We start from the raw sequence: 8,815 nt of genomic DNA, 5'->3' as shown, positions 1-8,815 counted from the left end.
ACAAAGTGAAAAAACAACCTCACACACTGCACTATACACTCTACAGACCTGAGACTCAGCTGTGTGTGTGTCTGGGAATGCTTCTGTCATTGACGGCAAAAAATGTGTAATACTATGTATGTGATTAAATGCGTTTCCGGGGGATATTCATAAGTGTAGAAAAGGGTGAAAAAATGATTGTGTGATGATGTAAAATGTCTGTGGATGTGTTGAGTCCTCCTTTGTTTGTTTTAATAATCACTTTATAATCTTTACAAAGACAACTAAACAGCATCAATATGCATGATTAATCAAATAAATATGTAAAATATATATTTCTTTGTGAGTGTTTTCTTTGTGAGCGCCTAATTAATTTAAATTATTAAAACATTTTTAAACTAATTTAAATTATTAAACATTTCTGGTTGAAAATATTAGTCCATGAAAGGGTATATGTATATATATAATCTAATCTTAGTTTAGATTAAAGGATTAGTTTGCTTTCAAATGAAAATTAGCCCAAGCTTTACTCACCCTCGAGCCATCCATGACTTTCTTCTTTCTGATGAACAGACTCGAAGAAATATTAATAAATATCCTGACGCATCCAAGCTTTATAATGGCATTAAGCGTTACCAAATGAGTATGAGCTGAAGAAAGTGTCTCCATCCACATCCATCCATCATAAACATATTCCAAATGGCTCCGGGGGGTAATAAAGGCATTCAAAAGCGAAGCGATGCATTTGTGTAAAATATTATCCATATTTAACAAGTTAAGAAGTAAAATGCCTTCTGTATTCAAATTACAAAAAAAATAGAACTGGCGTTGCATCAGTTCTGTAAGTTGAATAGGGAAGGCATAGGACATAGCGTAAGCTTTTTGAACTGCTAGAGTTTTACACTTTCTTCGTAAGCAGAAAGTGTAAAACTCAACCAACCAACCCACCAATTAATCAATCAATCATTCAACCAATCAACCAACCCACCAATCAATCAATCAATCAATCAATCAACCAACTAACCAACCAACCAACCAACCTATCAATCAATCAATCAATCAATCAATCAACCAACCAACCCACCAATCAACCAACCAATCAACCAACCAACCAACCCACCAGTCAATCAAACAACCAGCCAACCAACCAATCAATCAACCAACCCACCAATCAACCAACCAACCCACCAACCCACCAACCAACCCACTAATCAACTAAACAAACAAATGTGAAGTGACATGTGGCCAAGAATGTGACTCATACTCAGATTTTGTGCTCTGCATTTAACCCATCCATGTGCACACACACAGCAGTGAACACACTCACCGTGAACACACACCCAGAGCACAAACCAACCAACCAACCAATCAATAAACCAACCCCCCAATCAATCAACCAACCAACAAATCAATCAATCAATCAATTTTAATCTTCCATTCAGGAAAACGAAACCGCTCTATCATCATACAAACCATACAAAGCCTTTGTACGCTAAATAAAAGAAATCTTAACATCTACTACAAGAAAAACATTGAACAGACATGTTTATAATGACACATGATAATAATTTACCAACTTTTTTATTGTTTACAAACACTTTTACACAAATTATCCCACTGAAATCAAGGTCTTTACATTTTTATAACCAATTGGGAATCAATCCCACAACGTTAGTATAGCTAGTACAGTATCATTATGCTACCAGTTGAGCTACAGGCCATTGATGGCTGACTGCACTATGACTATAGCAGCTATAGATTCATACAGCTGTGCCATACAAACATCATCTAATCAGATGTCACGTACACACTTTCTGAAAAACTTTATCTTTCTATCTTCTGTAAACACGCATGACCTGGCCTCCCTTAGGTATCTGATGATGAAAGATAGTTCTATTTTAAACACAAGTTTCTCATTAAATCTTCCTCCTCCTCCTATATCTGAGCTAATGCATGATGACTTCTCTATTAATGATGACTGTCACTGTGTCATTATAATGAGACAATTGTCTGCCTGACTGTGTGAACACTCTCAGAAAAAAAAGGTACAGCGCTGTCACTGGGGCAGTACCCTAAGGTACAAAAGTGAAAAGGTACATATTTGAACCTTACTTAACCCTAAATGGTACATATTAGTAGCTTTAAGTACATATTAGTACTTAAAAGTACATATCAGTACCTTTTTACTTTTGTACCTTAGCGTACTGCCCCAGTGACAAGCGCTGTACCTTTTTTCTGACGGTGAATTTGCACAGCTCTAAAACCAAATGAATTGAATTCTCAATTAAATCTCTTACTGCTCTACATACGCAGTAGAAAAATATGTAAATATATTTACTTTTTTATATAATTTATATATATATATATATATATATATATATATATATATATATATATATATATATATATATATATATATATATATATATATATAACTTCACATGTTTTCTATATATATATATATATATATATATATATATATATATATAGAAAACATGTAAATATATATATTTTTTTAGAATATGTTTTGTAGAATTTGCACTTATATATCATGGTTATTATTTTTTACTAAAACTAAATCTATTAAACATTTTTGTCAATTGAAATAAACTGAAATGAAATATAAATAACATCAAACAAACAAACAAACAAACAAACAAACAGCCAACCAACCAACCAACCAATCAATCAATCAGTCAATCAACTACTAAATATAAAATAATATAAAATAAAAAATAAAAAAACATATAATAATAAAATAGTTTGCCATAAATCATTAAATATAATATATATTATATATTACATTAAATTATATATTAAACTAAATTGAATCAACCAATTCAATATATTGAATTAAATTAAATTAAGACATCACAAAGCACTAATCAATCACAACCCAGTCTCATATGAAAACGTATCCTGACTACGTTGGTCCAAAGTGCAAAACGTAGAGGGGTTACAATAATGGCCCTTAAATTGTATGACTGTTACATTTTTTTTTGCCTATTGTTTTGCGTCCAAGTCACGTGACTTTAGAGAGCCCGGCCGTGAGAACAAAAAACATGGCGGACGTTTCTCTACTTTTTAGTGAAAAAAACAATATTTTGAGTTAGTTTCTGCATAAAAATAAGTTTTGATTACATTTTTAGCGAGAAATATATATTCTATTTTCATAATATTCACTCAGTGAATGTACATAATCACTCGCTTGCGCGTTGTTGCAAAGATTTATCTGATCTCGCCAGAATAATGTGAAACTGCTACGTTTTGGTTGCTATGAACAATATTTTATTTTCTGCATCAAAATAAGGTTTGATTACATTTTAAGCAAAAAATATATATTATTTATTTTCATAATATTCATTCAGTGAATGTACATAATCACTCGCTTGCGCGTTGTTGCAAAGATTTATCTGATCTCGCTAATGTGAAACTGCTACGTTTTGGTTGCTATGAACAATATTTTATTTTCTGCATCAAAATAAGGTTTGATTACATTTTAAGCAAAAAATATATATTATTTATTTTCATAATATTCACTCAGTGAATGTACATAATCACTCGCTTGCGCGTTGTTGCAAAGATTTATCTGATCTCGCCAGAATAATGTGAAACTGCTACGTTTTGGTTGCTATGAACAATATTTTATTTTCTGCATCAAAATAAGGTTTGATTACATTTTAAGCAAAAAATATATATTATTTATTTTCATAATATTCACTCAGTGAATGTACATAATCACTCGCTTGCGCGTTGTTGCAAAGATTTATCTGATCTCGCCAGAATAATGTGAAACTGCTACGTTTTGGTTGCTATGAACAATATTTTATTTTCTGCATCAAAATAAGGTTTGATTACATTTTAAGCAAAAAATATATATTATTTATTTTCATAATATTCACTCAGTGAATGTACATAATCACTCGCTTGCGCGTTGTTGCAAAGATTTATCTGATCTCGCCAGAATAATGTGAAACTGCTACGTTTTGGTTGCTATGAACAATATTTTGAGTTAGTTTCTGCATAAAAATAAGTTTTGATTACATTTTTAGCGAGAAATATATATTCTATTTTCATAATATTCACTCAGTGAATGTCAACCCGTTCTCACTCCTGACCGTTCTCACGCTGAAGAAGTCTCCTTCAGAACACATCGCGATATTTGGCATCAGTTCGCGTGTGCTGGATGTTGGTAAGTAGTCGTAAATACGCTGTTCTAATGTTTGATATAATGTCTTTTCTGTTTGCAGATATTAATCAGATTAACGTTAGCTCCCTCATGTTTAGTCACTGCATTATATCTGTCACCTCCGCTGAGGTTTTGCTTTTCATTGCTTTCTATATTAAATACTAAACTAGGGTGATTAAACACTGTCACGTGACGTGCAATATATTGCACAATATATATAACATATTCATATCAGGTTCAAAGTAGTACAAGTGTAGTTTCAAAATGGTATTTGTTGTAGAAGCACGGTAAAAAACAACACTTACCATGCTTTTTACCACAGTATTGGTCGTTTTAATGTGATTTTTGTTGTAAATACAGAGTGACCACAACACTTATCATGCTTTTAATGCCTAATAATGTTAAATCCAAAAACTGTAAGGTCAATAAGAACTTCTTTCCTATATATATTTATATATAAACCTATATATTATAAATAATGATATTTTCTTTTCTCTTGTTTTAGCTGAAAAGACAAAAAGGGCCTTTCGGAAATGGATGAAGGAGACAGAAAGCTGCAAAGGCAAATAATTGCAATGGTATGTATGTGTTGCTTTTAACCCTTTATCAAACATTTTATCAAGCATTTGTTAAATAGTCTCACAGTAAATTAAAATTAAAGTCAAATCCTGTACATATTTATCACCTTATTTTGTCATATTCAAAATAATTGAATATCTGATGTCTATTCAATATCTAATCAGTTACACTGCTGATAATGTCCTGCTTGCATGTGAAACATGTTATTTTTTTATTTATTCTTTTAAATATAAATATAGCTTGCTATTAAAGACATATGTTTAATCATGGAAATGCCCACATATCAGTGAACTTATTACATAAATGCATTTAACATTTAATTATGCAACACTCTTTACAGAAGGAAATCCTACAGTTATGTGTAAATTGACAACTTGAATGTGATGTTTTAAATTTACCTTCCTTTCTGTCTTGCAGGATTACTTGCAGATTACTTAGTCCTTCTTTTTAGGATCTCTACAACATCAAACTCAACAGCTCTTTTAAGAGCCGACCCTCACAAGAGCTACTAGTGAGTCGCTGCAAACCTGCCGTGATCAGCCCTTTCCAGGTAAAGTTTCTAGATATTTAAATCAGTATTTACTCATCAAATGCTCTCCTGGATGGTATGGTAAATTAACTTATTTATAACTGTCTCAATTTGTATGTTTTAAGAACAAGAGTAATTGCACACAGAGTAAGTAGAGACTTTCTTGTTTTTCTGTGCAGAGAAGGAAGACCAGTCCTTATATTAAAGCAAGCTCATCGAAGTCCTTTGTTTAGGGTGAGGAAGGAACATGACCATCTCATGCCCAAAGAAGACAGAAGTCCATTGGTATGTCTTGTGTTGAGGCAATGCTGTAATATGTAGTACAGAATTTAATGTTGTTCTCTCAAAGGACTATTAAGTTCTTAAAAAGTTCTTAAAAACTGTTCCTTCTGTTTTTTTTTTGTTTGTTTGTTTGTTTGTTTTTTTAGATAAAAGCAGACAGGGAAGCTTTGGAAGATAATGAGTTAATATAATATAATATAGTATAATAGGAATTAAATAGTAAATGTTCTTTAAATTATGTGTAATACCTAGTTTTTTTGGCTTGAAATAAGGCCTTATACTGCACAGACCTAAAACATTGTATTTGTGTTTTAAAACAGATAGCAAGTGAAGTCACTAACAGAAGATCCTAGAGGAAAAACGACTGATGTGCAGCTACGGAGGAACACAAGAGGCAGAAACTATGCATGGCCATGGCTTCTTCATGAGTACAGTAAGTCCTGTGCCTATTCTTAATTCTTGCCTTAAAGTTTTTATTGCAGTATTTTAACAATTTTACATTGTACAGGTTATCACTTGGTTTTTGACCAAATTATGCTCTTGAAACAAGAAACAGAAGAGTATGTTGTCCTGAAAGAAATCAAGGCTCAAAAGAGAGCATGCCTTTCTAAAAGATTTTTAAAACATGTTGCTGTTAATATGGGTAAAACAGTTTTTGTTCAGTACTTAGCTTACAGTCTGTGCTGCATTATATTATGTACTGCTGTTTTGTAAAGTTAAATCAGGAACAGGCAACTCTAGCCCTTTTGCTGTCTCCTTTTTGAGGTGGAGAGTTTACCTCCAACCATAATTGAGCACACCTGAAAATTTTAACCAAAGTCTTCAGGTGTACTTATAGACAGTTACAGGCAGTTGGGTTTGAGGTTGGAGCTAAATCTGCAGGACCGTGGATGCTGAGGGCCAGAGTAGCCCACCACTGTTTAAATCATGCAGAACATAAGCTGACCTGGCTGTCCATTAAACTACTTAACTTGAATTGTGTGTTTTTTTGTTTTACTTTTAGACCAGGACTGAAGAACGCCTGACAATGGGATGTTAAGACTTCTTCCTCTGGTTGAGAAAAAGCTACAGCACATCAGTGATCACATCTTCTGGTCATCAGTTGTACTGTAGAGTACAACTGAACAAACTGTTTAGAAGAAGAAGAACATGAACATGATAGAGACATGTACAGGGAAGAGCAAGAACCCAGTTCAGCTGTGATAATGAATCTTTATTTTAAACTCAATATCAAATCTGTTTTCTGGATCATAGTTGACTGGATGGGATTCTGTGGCGCTCATTTGTGCAATAGGAGTAAAGTCTGTGAATGGATTATTATGACGTTAACGTATTTTTGAAGACACGTTTTTATTTATCTTGAATCTCATTTGTCTTTATGCAAATTTCAACCTTATGCTGTATCCTCCAATAAAGTGTTGTGTAATAAATTATGGTGAACGTGGTGTTTGGTAGAGTAAATACAATTTAACTAAGCTGAGTTTATTTCATAATTTAAAAAAATGACATATAATTTCCATGATTGTTTGGGACAACAATGCACCAAAAGTTGCATATACTTTCATGTTGTGACAAGGATGGCAGTTTCCAGATAAATAAAGGGAAGGAATGTGAATAAAGAGAGGCTGCAGTGGGTTATACTGACACAAACACTTCAAGCAGAACTGAAGAAGATGGATGTTGATCATTCTGGTACATCTACTACTGCATTCAAAATGACAGCTGGACATTACTGATGTCAGGCATGTGAGGAGCAAGAAGAGGGGGTGATAATGACATTTTGGCACAGTTTCTTATTTTACTGAATAGTGCATTATCCTTGTGTAAGTAATAGTGAAGTGTAAATATAAATAGTTTTTAGTTTACTGCCAACACTGGCAGCTGGATAATGGCAAGTTGTTGTGGGTTCATCCATTATATTTATTGGTGTTCATACAAAAAAAAAGCAAAGAAATAATCAACTACTATTCAATTAATCAATTATTATTATTATTATTATTGTATTACAACATTTTGTTATAATATTTCCATATTTCATCAGATGGTCTCACAATACCCATCAAAAACCTATACAAGCATGATGTTAGAATGGAAAATGAGGAAATGATAAAATACTGCAATATTTAAATGTGATTCAACAACGTTTGTTATCCATGATGAGGAGTACACACCTGTGTAGATTTTAATGCCCTTCCACCCCCAAGGGGCCAGTACCGGCCCCTGGAAGAGCAAAAAAAAATGCACATTTCAAATGGCTGTAACACAAAGTCCGGTTAGCGTATCAAAGAGAAAATCAACAGGACAACTGCTTATGCTATGATTACTAAATAATGTTGGGCACAGTTTTCAGACATACATGGAAAGCTGGCATAAAGGTTTTTTAATAGTGATTACAGTAAAATATTAAATTTCAGCCTGTCCCTCATATATGTAATAAATGTTTGCAAAATAAACATATTTAGATATCGAGTTGTCCATTAAAGATCTTATTATTTTAACATTTATCATTTCTTTACTAAACGTTTTAAACTACATTACCCATAAGTCTCTGTCATTCTATCAATGAACGGGAAACATGGCGCTGTAGTTCATTGAGAAGCTAGGGTTAGGGTTGGGATCTCGGTAAAGGAGTAATTTCTCACAACATGGAAACACTTTATAGTTAACTTAATGTATGAGTAACGTAATATTCACACTAAAACAAACTTTGTAAGATAAAGCGCCGTTTTATATGGGTTGAAAGGTAGTCCAATCACAGCGAGTTCTGCGATAGAGTCACAGCCAATCACAACACGGCTGAACAGATGCGTCACGCTTACTTGTCCATTTATGGTAAATGACGACAGATCTCCTTCGGTTCCGGCTGACGAGAAAGATTCCTTAAATATATAATTAATCTAATTAAATATAATAAAAATCACATTTTACAACGAAAGACTCCTTTGTGTTTTAAACTGATGCATAAATATATTTGAAAGAGATATAATTGCATCTACTAAAGTGCTTCTAACATTTACAGTAGATATGTAGTATATTAAAGGTATACATTTAATCACTTATTTATACCATTCTTCACCATTTGAACTCTTGGAATTAAAATAAATATAAATAAAAGCATAATGAATGTACTCGATTTTGTAATCATATTCCAATATTTAGTGTCAAAGACAAATGTAGTCCCCAAACTACTGCACAACAGTATAAAAATCAGTTAATTGTGAGAAAAAAATATATCCAGTTACAGAGGCAATCTATTA

At 32.7% G+C, this 8,815-nt stretch overlaps 1 long non-coding RNA gene across 1 annotated transcript; it reads left to right on the top strand.

The window, feature by feature from the left end:
• The first annotated feature begins 4,074 nt into the window (after nucleotides 1–4,074).
• LOC137034843 (uncharacterized) lies at nucleotides 4,075–7,107 on the top strand. Its single transcript, XR_010896996.1, has 5 exons — nucleotides 4,075–4,746; nucleotides 5,165–5,297; nucleotides 5,456–5,561; nucleotides 5,879–5,991; nucleotides 6,562–7,107. It is a non-coding gene; the product is annotated as an uncharacterized lncRNA (long non-coding RNA).
• The last annotated feature ends 1,708 nt before the right edge of the window (nucleotides 7,108–8,815 follow it).

The sequence above is a fragment of the Chanodichthys erythropterus genome, chromosome 13 (genome assembly GCF_024489055.1).
Source record: "Chanodichthys erythropterus isolate Z2021 chromosome 13, ASM2448905v1, whole genome shotgun sequence".
Lineage (NCBI taxonomy): Eukaryota > Metazoa > Chordata > Actinopteri > Cypriniformes > Xenocyprididae > Chanodichthys > Chanodichthys erythropterus.
Note: the sequence above shows the minus strand (reverse complement) of the source record. Positions and strands in the feature narration are given on the sequence as shown.